Source organism: Lissotriton helveticus, chromosome 9 (assembly GCF_964261635.1).
Source record: "Lissotriton helveticus chromosome 9, aLisHel1.1, whole genome shotgun sequence".
Taxonomy (NCBI): Eukaryota; Metazoa; Chordata; class Amphibia; order Caudata; family Salamandridae; genus Lissotriton; species Lissotriton helveticus.
The window spans coordinates 142964789-142976795 of NC_136070.1; the positions used below are offsets into that span (position 1 = coordinate 142964789).

Below are 12007 nucleotides of genomic sequence, written 5' to 3' on the forward strand. Positions count from 1 at the left end.
TGTAACTCGACCAGGTCCCTACGCCGCCACCATTACCCACCCATCTCCCCCCCCCCCTGCCAACTTTACTGCTTGTTCGCCACAACCTGCAGCGAGCGAGCTCCAGTGCCAGGAAAGTCCCATCTCCCGCAGTCTGTGATAGCGGCCCACGAGCGGCTGGGGAATCGTTTCTGGTGAGCTGAAATACAAGCGGTCGTTCTTTCCGGGTTTGTGTGAAGCGTGTTCCGGGGCGGATCATTATTCGTTTAACCAATCGAAGGCTTTCATGCGGCTGAATGGCCCGCCTCTTCACTGCCAATCAGTACATTGTAGCATCCTGATTGCGTCTTCATGCGCTGTTACTGTAGACAGCGTGAGTCTTGCACTGATGCCGGGTAGAGACGGAAGGTAAACAGGACATTTCAGGACCTCAGTTTGCAGTCTTCAGGTAAGACCCATCGGGAGCTTCATCTTTGATTCGGGAGGTTGACTTGTTTGGAGTCGGGTGAACAATATAACTGTGCAAATTCCCATTGCAACTCAATAGCTGCCAACGGGGTCCTTTTCGCATGTGACTCCTTTTGCTATTACTATTTCACACTTCGGCTGTTTTCTTTTCTGTTAAACCATGCCTGCAATATTGAAAGCGACACTACACGTCACAGTGGCAGCTATTGCGTTTGAGAAGAACGAAAGAGGCGGACAAGCTCGTAAATGTATTGAGAAGAGGAGCCAGGGGTCTGGCATGGCAATAGAGCTGAAACAGCAGAGGCGTTAAAATATTTGACATCATGCAAAATATGATATAGACTTTAGTGGTTAACATTTGGTAGTGTTTTTGTTGTAACCTTATGTTGTTATAATGCATCATTTCCATAGTTCCTCAGTTCCCACCTGCTCAGCCAGTGTGTGTGATGTAATGAAATGGTGATGAGTACCTGGGTGGTTAGAGTGTCAGTGGTGTGAGTGGGCTGAGCAGTGAGGATGCTGCACCTGGTGGGGCATTTACCTTTGACCTGTAATCTAAGAGGTATCCTCTACAATAAATCTACACCTCATCATCTACATGACCTGGCTACCTGCTTACAAGAGTGTATCCTGTATTGTAACAGTTTTATTGTAGTTTATTAGAGTACACCGGCGTGTTGAATGCCATTCGTAAAAGTGGTGATTCCTAAACATGAACTCGAAGACAATCACGAAAGGCAAGTCAGTTAACCTCTTTACAAGGGCCAGTATTGTTATTATAGACCGGGTCAAAGGATTTATGTGAATCTGCAGCTGCAGTGTTCTCTTCACAGTTATGAATTTGCCACTTAATCTACCATCTGCTGCATAGTTTGCAGATCTCAAAAACACTTTTTTAGCTCATTCAGTTGAAAACTTACTGAACAAAAAGTTCAGTGCAGTGCCAGACCTTTTGCAAGGATTTATTGATCATCTCCCACTTTCAGATTGATTCAGATGTTAACCTGGTATTAATGATGGGTAACTTTGCCCAGCCAGTATTAATAGTTGTTAAAATATCCAAGGCAAATGTTGGCACATTATGTCTTATAATTTGCTTTTCTTGCCGCATAAATTTGTCAACCCAGCCTCATATTTTGGTCCTTTACTGCTGCACAATTCCACTAGCCCTGATTACAGATGGTGCAGTATTATATTTTTGTAAATTATATATTTTTATATATATAATTATATATTAAATTATATATTTAACATAGCATGCAATGTGATCTCTTATGTGAGATTAAAGGTAAATGAGACACAGTGATATAGTGATTTACGTACAATCACACAGTTTTATTAAGCAGAGAGGTTGGGATTTTAACTGAGGTTTCTTCGTTACATGTTGTGCAATTCTTCCATTGATTGGATATGGCCTCCTGTGTAACTAATAACCTTGCTTTTTGATACATTTTGTGAGGAGCTTCATTAGTATACTGTGAAGTGCAGAGTTTGGCTGCTGACAGGCAGTGTGTTTTATGACAGACTGACAGACATGATATACATGTGACAGACATAGTGTTTTAAGTGAGATAGCCTTTGTAAAGGTGTGGAAGCAGAACACTGTATCCCAAAATTTAAGACAACCCCCCCAAAATTTAAATCACCCAAAATGTATCTCAGTCAGATCTGCTCCAGGGTTGATCTTGCGCTAAAAGGCACCCTCCCCTCCATTAAACCCAACATTAGTTTATCAGAGTAGCAAATAAGTAATTGAGACCACTCAGTACCTGAGTTTTAGATCAGGGAAAAGTGAAAGGGTTTTATTACAAAATCTGAAAATCAACCGGTGCAGAATACATGCCATGAAGACTCAAATACGGTTATACAGAGTAGCCAAAATCTGAAATATCCAAGTCCCAAATGAATTGCAAAATACAAAGAAAACAGACACCATCTCTATAAAAAAAAAAAGGTAATCTCTGAAATAAATTGGACACAGTCTCTAGTTGAGCGGGACATTCTTCTGAAATCCATTTTAAAGAAAGCATTTAGCATTATTCTGTGCTGTTGCTATCCAGAGATGTGCACAATATGGAACATTTGAACAATAAATTATACACAAGTGAACATTCTAGGCCCAGTAACTGAATTGCAGCGAAGAGACTTTGAAACATGTTGCAGTCTAGGAACACTCAAGAGTTCATTCACAATACAAGCACCCTAGTAAAAAAACAATATTTTGCATTGTTTTCAATCTGTGGGGAGTGAAAATGCACATGGAAACGAGTTTGAAGGGTGAAAAGCAGTAGTGCGTGAGTAGTATCAGAACAGCATCCATGTTAACTAATGTGGCAATTTTATGAAAATGTGGCACAACAAAAGCATATTAATAAACACACTTCTGTGTTGATTCAGCATTTGGTTATTGAATCCATAAAAAAAAAATATTTATCATTATCAATTCACGAAAATGTGATCCCAGAAAAGCGCTACTACAGCCTCCCCCTGATTATTCTGTTATTACTAAAAACTCATTATTAACCCCTTCCATGCTCATGACGAGCCCAGCTCATCATGAGTCACAGTGGAGCTGTGCTCATGACGAGCTGGGCTCATCATAACGGTCGCGGTCTGCCCACGTGTGATTTATTTCCCCGCCTGTGTCGGAGAGTGGGAGTGGTGACGAGCCCAGCTAATCATGAGCACAGCTCTACTGTGACTCGTGACGAGCTGGGCTCGTCACGAGCACCGCGGCGCCGCAGATCCCGCCGCGCTGTGGGGGAATTACTCCCGACGCGAAGGAGCTAAAGCTTTATAAATCAGACCGTCAACATCATCATCACTTTCAGTTTCTTTCTGGAAATTTCTTCTGCATCTTCATTTGGGTGTAGACATGATCTTTACTACGTTCATTCTCTATCTCCATGAATCTCTTACTTTCCATTAACCTATTTTTATACCATATTTATTTTTACATCTTCCAGGCACAAACTCAGAAAATGTTAGTAAAAGGAACAGAACAATTGCACAAACCATATGATCATTGCAGAAGTTAAGATAAATTCAAGTGTATTCCCACCCAACTTCTTTATCCAGTCACCAACCTTATTAAAACCCTTTCCTCACTCAGAAAATCAAGAACCTACAGTTTTCCATAAGCCAGGCTCTTCAAAAGATTCAATAGCAAACAAAATATTAGTAATGATAACAATATAAGAGTTAATTACCCTTACTATTATATGAAATATATGTCCTACAGCTCTTTGCCTTAATTACCTTGCAGACTCCACCTTCCTTTGCAAGGAGAATATCTAACGCTAAACAGTCCTGAATAATCATAGACCTAATAGCAATCATTTCTTAATTTACCTACTCTGATGCTTCAGCTGTATCCACTGACGGTTTATCCACTAAAGTAGCCTGACCTCTAATTTTCACGTCATTCATTGCCACACTTGTAGAGGGTGTCTTAGCACCTAATATATCTAAGACTATCTTTCTAAAGCTACTTTTCACTCATCTCAGGTATCCTACATCATCCATTTCATTCACAGGATAGATTCTAGAAAATACTAAGGCAAGATAACAACAACCAATCCAATTTCTTGGCAAATAAAAATAAGCATTCTTCCCTCAAACATAATACATTCTTCTCAAAATTGGTTCTCCATCCAACAATGATCTCCACTCGGCTGGTGACTTCTTTCACACTCATTTTCTCCCACATTTTCCGTTTTTTTTTTTCATGCTCGGTTTGTGTTTTTTTAGAGAATTTCGCACTTAAATCAGGTAAGGGGAAGGAAACTCACCTTTATTAAAAATAGCAGTATGCATATTACATGTCATGGAGTTGGGGCATTGGAAGCTCGATATAAGTTGATCCCTCACCTTAAGAAGTAATGTACAAACACAGCTCAAATCAGCATAATATTGACATACTCCTATATCATTCTAGTATATATGTTTTCTTGAAATCCACCGCTTAAATGTCTTTGTCAGAACTTTTACTAACCTGCAATTTTACCACTTCACTTCTTTAGTTTTCTTCATCAGTTTAAATATGTGAACCCCCACCCTGTGGATACATGCTGCAAACTTGAGCTTGGCTTTGTGGACACTGGTTTAGTTCATTGATTTGCTCTTCCACTGCTACTACTCACCTTGTGTGAGCGGTGTGGATCCACTGTGGCACTCCAGTGCACTTCACCGCTGTGTTCATCATCAAAATCACCTGGTAGGGTTTGTTCACCTCTTCTCAAGGTAGCTCTACCTGATGTGTTTCCAAACCACTATCCAGTCTCCTGGATTCAGATTGTAACAAGGAATGTCCTTTGTTTCCTTTGTTGCCTTATTCACCTAATGAGAGACAGATTTCACCATATCATCCAGACCTTTGCAGTAATCTAGCACTAGGCTGTCAGTTATTGAAACTAGCAGGGCTTAATTTGAGCCAGAGCTTGCCGGTGCTTAGCACCGGCACCTAATTATCAGGGTCCGGTCTACAGTCACACTCATTAAGTGCACCGTCAGTAATTGTGTGGCACTGGCACCGAGAGCGTGTGCTGTGCTGCTGCTGTAGTACGTAAGTGCTGCTGCTGCTGTCATTTACTTAGATTAAGTTACCGTCGTGTTGACGACAAAACACTTACTGTGTGTCTTAAACAGTGAGGACGTGACGTGACTGACAGATTCTTAATTTATTTTCTCCTCACTCTTCTTTCACTTCAAGACTTCCGGAATCCGGCCGCGGATCAGTGTGGCCAGCCCAGACAGTGGGCGGGACACTGAGTTGGGCAGGACCAGGACGCCTTTGCCTGGGCTGGTCTTCTTCTGCAGGGGTTGGGGCTGTGTGCGACAGAGGCAGCGAAGTGTGCGCAGATTTTGAATGCACGCGCATTTGCTGTTTTAATTTTGCCACAGCACGCCCGCCCCAGCATACCCGCACGGCCGCACCTCACTGACCACCGAGTATCTGTTGGTTGATGAACTTCTTCAACGCTGCCGCCCACCGTTCAAAGTAGCGGGAGTCGGGACCTGGTTTGGACGACATTGAGGTTGGCTAGACACTGCAGACTACTGCTGCATAGCTCAGCTCACCAGGTGAGGGCGAGCGAGGCATGGCCTGGATAGGCCGGCGGCCTATAAATAAAGTTGCGCAGGTAAGGCAGGGCACTGAGGGCAGGGCCTGGCAGGCTCCATGACGGTGATTACTGTTTGTTTTATTCATTATTATGTTGATTGGTCTGGTCATGGTGGCCAGGCCTAGGGTAGGCGGCGTAGGCCGCCAGCCAAATCATGATTTAAAAAATAAAGCTGCGCAGGTCAGGCAGGGCAGGACCTGGCAGGCCGCAGGCGGCATGAATACTGTTTTTTTTAAATCATGTTGATGGTCACTGATCATGATGATGAGGTTTGATGACTTTGATTACCCGTTTCATCATCATGATCAGCATACTGTATGGGGCAATCAGGCAAAAGGATGGTGCGTGTCCTAGGCGGACCGCTCGTGCCACATGTCCCAGCAGTCGCGGTGCATCCATTGGGGCGTGGCCCCCCGCCCGCAGTTCCCTCGACGCCAAGGGAGCACTGACAATCATGTCAGTCAGCATGACGTTGGACCGCCCACCCCCTTCAGAGACTGAAGGGGGTGGGCGGTCCGCGTCATGTTGACTGACATGATTGTCAGACCGTGACCAGGGGCAGGCAGCAGCACAACACAATGCATGAGTGGGGACGGAGGGCGAATTTTCGCACCGTGCCCATTCATGCGCACTTGTGTTTTAACTGGTTTGCGCATGCCTATTAGGTGCCCCTCGGTCTCCTAATAGGCGTGCAGGGGGCGAAGCGTAGCCGTGCCCTAAGCCCGTCCTGGCGCTGTTGGCAGCACCAGGATTGGCTCAGAGGGGCTGCCAGTCCGCTCCTGTCCCGTTGTGAAGGCGCCAAGGGGAGCAGGTCAGGTAAGTGTTCAATTTTATTTATATTTAATTCCCTGACCCCCCCCCCTGCGAGCTGCGACACCCCCCCCGCGTGCTGCGACTGGGCAGATGTAGGTGGCAAAAGGTCTGTCAGCAGGGTCGGAAGCCAGGGAGCCCGGGTGCGAGGGACCCTCGTAAACAAAAAATAACGCGGTGCAATAACCACGGGGCAAACATCCTTGGCTAGGCTGCGTCAGTGTTTCCACCATGGTGAAGTATCTGGAAATCATTGTCATGTATCGTTACGTCTTTCGTATTGTTTTAGCACATATTTCTAATTGGTATGTTTTGATATAAGTATTTGATTAGAGGTCTGTCGCAAGACTTTTGTGTGCTCTTTGGCTGAAGAGAACATTCTGGGGTTATCTGTAGCTTCAGCGTGACTGTGATGACATGACATCATATAACGATGAGCCAGGCCCTAATCGAAATATGCCAAGTGACAGACAGCCGTTTGTTCAGCAACGGCAACAATGCTCAACATTTATTGATTCTGGGCAAATCACTTAATCTCCCCATGCCTCACAAAAAATGAATGTGTCCATCTTTAACGAAACTGGTGCCATGTAAAGCGCTCTGATACCCGATGTCTCGGGTCTAATTCGCGTTATATAGAACTCTAAAAAAAAAAAAAACTAACGAAGGCTTTATTGAACTTGTTGGGGCTTATGGCATCTTTCTTTTAACTGGATCCTGGGTTCTCTAATTTATGAAACCCCTTTAGTGGAGTAAGTGGAATCAGTACTTTGGCATCTATTTATTTAGATCGAAAATTCCATCTTGCCTGTTGCTAATTCTCGACTGGTGGACTTGCTGTCAATAATTTTCAAGGGGAATTATTCTACTTGCCCTGGCTTTAGGCAACATCTGTAACATATACATCTTTCTGGGGATGGAAAACGCATGCGAGACTCATAACCTACAACGGTCTTAGGACTCAACAGGAAAAACACCTCACATCAGCTTTTTGAAGTTAAGAGCAATTAGGGTGGCACTGAAGTAGTTTCTTCCCCAGATTCAGATAACTTAAGGTTCCGTTTTTTTCTCTCAAAATTCTCTTTATTTTTCAAATTAAGTCCCAATATAAACAGACCGACAGGGCGCCTCATCTCAAGGAGGTCAGCTGTCCTGCACTAATTGTAAGTCACCCACGGCACCTTGGCCCGGAGAGCCATCCATCTTGCAGCAATTTCCTACAGTAGCCGGGGCGCAGACTGCTACTGTCCACGGGGCGAAAATAAATCAATCACGCCAAACCGAACTCTGCCTCCCATCAAAGGCTGCTCCGGGGAAGGGTCAAGTGGGCCGCCGCCATGCTGTTTGGGCTCATCAGAGACATATTTAATTTTTGTCTGTTTCCTGTTTCACATAAGTTTATTTTTTTTAATAATTATTTTCCATAAAACAAACATTGGAATGACTGAATTTTTACAGGACCGAACCCGAATGCTATAAGGGTGTTATCATTTCCACTGTTGTTTAATGCTTTGTCTATATGGCACATTATGGTCACCGTGAGCAATGTACTTGAAGGAATTCTCTGTATATTATTGTTAAAATTGATTATTTAAACTTTTTAAAATAGTATCACAAATACCTAGACAGGCTGTGATAAATTAAACCTATTGAGTGCAGTGCAGCGAAGAGTGAGTGATGTTTGTGTGAGTGCAGGTTGAGCAGTGTGCCTGTGTGAGTCCAGGGTGAGCGATGTGCCTGTGTGAGTCCAGGGTGAGCGATGTGCCTGTGTGAGTCCAGGGTGAGCGATGTGCCTGTGTGAGTCCAGGATGAGCGATGTGTCTGTGTGAGTCCAGGATGAGTGATGTGCCTGTGTGAGTCCAGGGTGAGTGATGTGCCTGTGTGAGTCCAGGGTGAGTGATGTGCCTGTGTGAGTCCAGGGTGAGTGATATGCCTGTGTGAGTCCTGGGTGAGCGATGTGCCTGTGTGAGTCCAGGGTGAGTGATGTCTGTGTGAGTGCAGGTTGAGCAGTGTGCCTGTGTGAATCCAGGGTGAGTGATGTGCCTGTGTGAGTCCAGGGTGAGTTATATGCCTGTGTGAGTCCAGGGTGAGCGATGTGCCTGTGTGAGTCCAGGGTGAGTGATGTCTGTGTGAGTGCAGGTTGAGCAGTGTGCCTGTGTGAGTCCAGGGTGAGTGATGTGCCTGTGTGAGTCCAGGGTGAGTGATGTGCCTGTGTGAGTCCAGGGTGAGCGATGGGCCTGTGTGAGTGCAGGTTTAGCAGTGTGCCTGTGTGAGTCCAGGGTGAGTGATGTGCCTGTGTGAGTCCAGGGTGAGTGATGTGCCTGTGTGAGTCCAGGGTGAGTGATGTGCCTGTGTGAGTCCAGGGTGAGTGATGTGCCTGTGTGAGTCCAGGGTGAGTGATGGCTGTGTGAGTGCAGGTTGAGCAGTGTGCCTGTGTGAGTCCAGGGTGAGTGATGTGGATGGGTGAACGCTGGCTTAGTGATCTGTCAGAGAAGGGTGAGTAATGGGTCTATGAGTGCAGGGTGACTGTGCCTATGTCAATGCAGGGAGAGTGATGTATCTGTGCAAGTGCAAAGAGACTTGTCTGGCTACTCCCAGAGATGTGTTCACCAAGCCACCTCTTTTCTTTCTCAAATTTGCTTGAGAATGCAACATTTGCCCACTCTTTTTTCAAAATTTTCTCGGGGTAGACCCCCGGAACCCCCATAAGTGGTTCGGGCTGGTTCGCTAGCCACAGTGCAGTATTTACGCCCCGCCACTTTCAAATGTCACCAGCCGCCCCTGGGTCCCAGCCCCAGGGCTCACGCACATCCCCAGCGCTCACGCTCATCCCCATCGCTCACGCACATCCCCAGCCCTCGCGCACATCCCCGGGCTGGGCACGGCTGCATCTGGTGTCCAGGCTCGGGGCTGTCACTCGGGGCTCTAAGTGACGCCTACAGCCTGAAGTCATTCTCTGTATCCTTGTGTGAAACATGACACATGTACTTGCTTATGTAGATTTTACGTTTCAAGCCTTTCTTTGTTTTAACAAATTATGAAACAGCTAATATTTATTCGATGCTTTGACATCCATGCGCCTTATGCTGGTAGCTGTTCTCCTCAGACCCCTGCTCCCCCCCCAACATTTCCTTGAGCGCGGAATGAGCCTTTCTAAGCGCTTTGTGGCCGATCCCGCTGTCCATAGATTGATGACGTTGTTGCTGTTCCTAGAGAGGGTTGGGTTGTGCTTACCAGCCTCGGACTGGTAATGCGGGCACTCGGGCAATGCCCAAGGGGCCGGTGTCTGAGTTCCTGCTGTGGGCTGCTTTTTTGAGCAGTCTGGGGCCGATTTGGGCGGTGTCTCTATTTTCGGAATACAACCAGCGGCCCAGTGGGTGGCTGAGTGGCCTTTCTGCAGGCAAATGGGCGCTCATTACCACCCCCCCCCCTCGCCGGCCCCTTAATGTGTGCACATACTGAGCGGGGCAGGGGGCCTCAGTAGAAGTGGCCTCACTTATTTTCAGGTGTGTTTCACTAGTGTAAACTGATGCGTGCATTTTTTTAAGCCCCCTCCTTCTTTTTAATGCAATTACGCTTAAGCAGTGATTTGAGGAAAGGCATTATGCAAATGGGGGCCGACTTTTTTTTTTTTGTGTGCCCGGGCCGATTTTCAATCCCAATCCGACCCTGGTGTTTACTTGTCGGCAATAAACAGCTGCTGGCGGCAGCCATGGGTCGCAAGCTTTTTATGAGTCACACGTGGGTCACTGTAGAGCACAGCCAAGGCCGGACTCCTCAGACAGGAGGTGTCTATCTTCTAAAGGGAGTGCAGCTGTGGGGTAGCTCGGTGGGTGAATGCATCTGTTGCCTAAATCTGCTGCAACCTACAACATAGCTTTAAATATGGCAGGTCCAGCGAGTATGTTCACCATTCTAGCTCAATACTATGAGGACCAGGCTCACTAGTTACAGCAAGCATTGGCAAAGCCTATAGGTCTTGCCAATGCATGAGCTAATGTATTTTTTTGGTTTTAAAGATGCTGCCCAGTGTCTCCCAATCCTGTACAGTCCCACCAGAAGGAACTGCCAAAGCCAGTAGGCCGCAAAGGCGAGACCCATTTAGATTGTCAATGCTTGTTTATGAGGTAGCAACCTCAGACCTTATCGGCCAACTCAAACCCTGAACTCAAGTCAGGACGGCCTGTTGCTATTGCCTAAAGTGAGCCAGCACTGACAAAGCCAATAGGTCCAAGCTTTGTGGCTACCGATTATTGCCTTTGCCAGATGCTTTCATAATGGCCCGTCATAGGTCAATCCCAGTACAGGAGACCAGCTGTGCTAAAGGTATAAAACACATTGTTTTCTAGTCGTAAAAGCTCTCCACGAAAGTGACAGCACCCCATGGCGGCTGTCTGGAAGGTGTCAAAATTATTGTTTTCTACACAGAGCATAGATAAAAGTGAAGAGAAAAAAGGGTAGGGCTAAAATGAATAGAGGGCAAATCAGAAATACAGGGTGTGACAAAGGTGATAGAAAACAATTAGAGATGTGAGAGGATAGACTCTTGGAGCAAAGACGTAGGGGACAGACAACAGAACAAGGTTAGAAGATAGAGACTGAGGCAGTAAGAGTGTTGAAAGTGGGGCTCACCGGAGGAAGACGTGAGCGGTGGCCTCCTTGGCAAAATGTTCAGCACCTGCACTTCTTTTTTTACAAATTAAGCACTGGAAACTAGTGCTCCTGAAAGTTCGGATGCAAGTCTCATTGCTCTTCCCATAATGATTTCATTGGGTGACAAACTAGTCTTTCTGTTAGGAGTACTTCTCGTGCTCGCCAAAACAAGAAGTGCATCAGGCCATTTCAAACCAGTTGAAGCACAAACTTTGGCAGGTTTATTCTTGAGAGCACCGTTGGCTCTCTCAACAACTCCAGAAGATTGTGGATGATATCTGCCATGGAATCTCTGGTTGATTTTAAACACTGTACAGAATATTTACAAAACCTCAATTTTGAAGTGGGTACCATGATTTTTCTCAATAGAAGTTGGATGGGCAATCTAGGAAGAGACTCGCTCAACAATAATTTGGCATCTGTAAGGCTATCTTATCGCATGGTGGGATAACCGCAACTCATTCAGAAAAAAGTAGACAATTACTAAGATGCATTTCAAACCATTGTAATTTGGCATCTCTAAGTCTGTTTGGAGACCTGTAAATGGGACCTCTGATTTGCCAATATGATTAATCAAAGTCTGTGTTTTCTGCCTTGGTTATTTCCTTAATATATCCTACACCAGCTACGAATATCCTCAGCAACATATTCAAACCCTCTGTTCTTCCAGTACGTTTTAAATATTCTCACTATACTATCTCTTCCTTGATGTCATCTATTGTGTATGCATTTGCACATTGGATACAATATAGAATCACAAAGAATATATTTACTTTCAGTATTGACATACAGATCTTGATCATTTTTCTCGTAGCCTGATTTTTCCCATTTCTTTTTTCCATCATCTGGAGCTTCTTACTGGATATCTCTCAATTCACTCAAAGAAGTTTGAATTGAATTAATAAAGAAACATTTCTAATTTCTGCATCTTGCATTGTAATTATTCGTGATTTATCACTTTTAGTCTCTTGCAC

At 45.2% G+C, this 12007-nt stretch overlaps 1 protein-coding gene across 2 annotated transcripts in view; it reads left to right on the forward strand.

Moving 5' to 3' along the window:
- The first annotated feature begins 303 nt into the window (after nucleotides 1-303).
- RPAP1 (RNA polymerase II associated protein 1) overlaps nucleotides 304-12007 on the forward strand; it is a 334836-nt gene continuing 323132 nt past the window's right edge. The window contains exon 1 of one of the 2 annotated variants that reach the window (XM_078659654.1): nucleotides 304-427. The gene's annotated coding sequence lies outside the window, so the exon portion shown is untranslated. The remainder of the gene's footprint in view (nucleotides 428-12007) is intronic. The other variant, XM_078659653.1, reaches the window with a different exon arrangement.